This window comes from Sinohyriopsis cumingii, unplaced genomic scaffold (assembly GCF_028554795.1).
Source record: "Sinohyriopsis cumingii isolate HCF-2022 unplaced genomic scaffold, ASM2855479v2 utg002136l, whole genome shotgun sequence".
NCBI classification, from domain to species: Eukaryota; Metazoa; Mollusca; class Bivalvia; order Unionida; family Unionidae; genus Sinohyriopsis; species Sinohyriopsis cumingii.
The window spans coordinates 66,807-67,629 of record NW_028316138.1 but is presented as its reverse complement, the minus strand read 5'-3'; the positions used below and the strand labels follow the sequence as shown (position 1 = coordinate 67,629).

Genomic DNA, 823 nt, shown 5'->3' with positions numbered 1-823 from the left:
CGTCCCTGGGTGGGCTCGAAGCACCACCCTTTCGGTTAACAGCCGAACGCGCTTGCCGATTGCGCCACAGAGACCTGAAGAGCAATATCTCTTGGTCAATAATTAGTCAGCTTTAAAGTCAAAATGACCGGTTTTTATGGAAGTGAGACAAAGTGCGAAAGTGTCAGAAATGGGTATGTTCAGCAATCTAGATTTCGTCTCAAACGGTCAGCCAATGGGCAGTGGAGTGCGTGATGACATAAGCTTTAAGCAATTTCTGCAGTTTAAAATGTTCACTGGGCCATATTATAAACCACGTAATTAAGAGATGTACAGATCATATAGAGAAAGGGGTAAATTTCAATTTGTAGAAAACTGACATCATTCAGCAAATAAGGCATTTTATCGATCTTCTCGCCTCGAATACATTGGATTTATGTCCAATTTGGATATATCTATCTCTAATCATTTGGTTTCATGCATATGTCTTGTAGTTTTGGCCTGAGAGTATTTTCACTGCTAAAACTGATTGATGGTCATATTGGAAAATGGTGTGTAATCTCATATCTGAAAACACTTTTATGCATCTATTATGACACTGCATTAAGTACATAAGCCTACTTGTTGCTTGACGTCAGTGTGAAGGTTATGTAAAATAAATTTTCCTACTTGAATCATTGTATAACAATGCAATAAAGATGCCTTAAACAATATATGTACATATATTAGGCTTGCTTTTTCTTCCGGAATATTTTAGACAAGAATGAAAAACTCAAATGAAGAGGAACAAAATAAGAGTCATCGTCCCTGGGTGGGCTCGAACCACCAACCTTTCGGTTCACAG

General features: G+C 38.2%; 1 non-coding gene across 1 annotated transcript; it reads right to left on the bottom strand.

Moving 5' to 3' along the window:
• Positions 1-74, bottom strand: Trnan-guu (transfer RNA asparagine (anticodon GUU)). The gene has a single exon. It is a non-coding gene; the product is annotated as a tRNA-Asn (tRNA).
• Between the last annotated feature and the right edge of the window lie 749 nt (positions 75-823).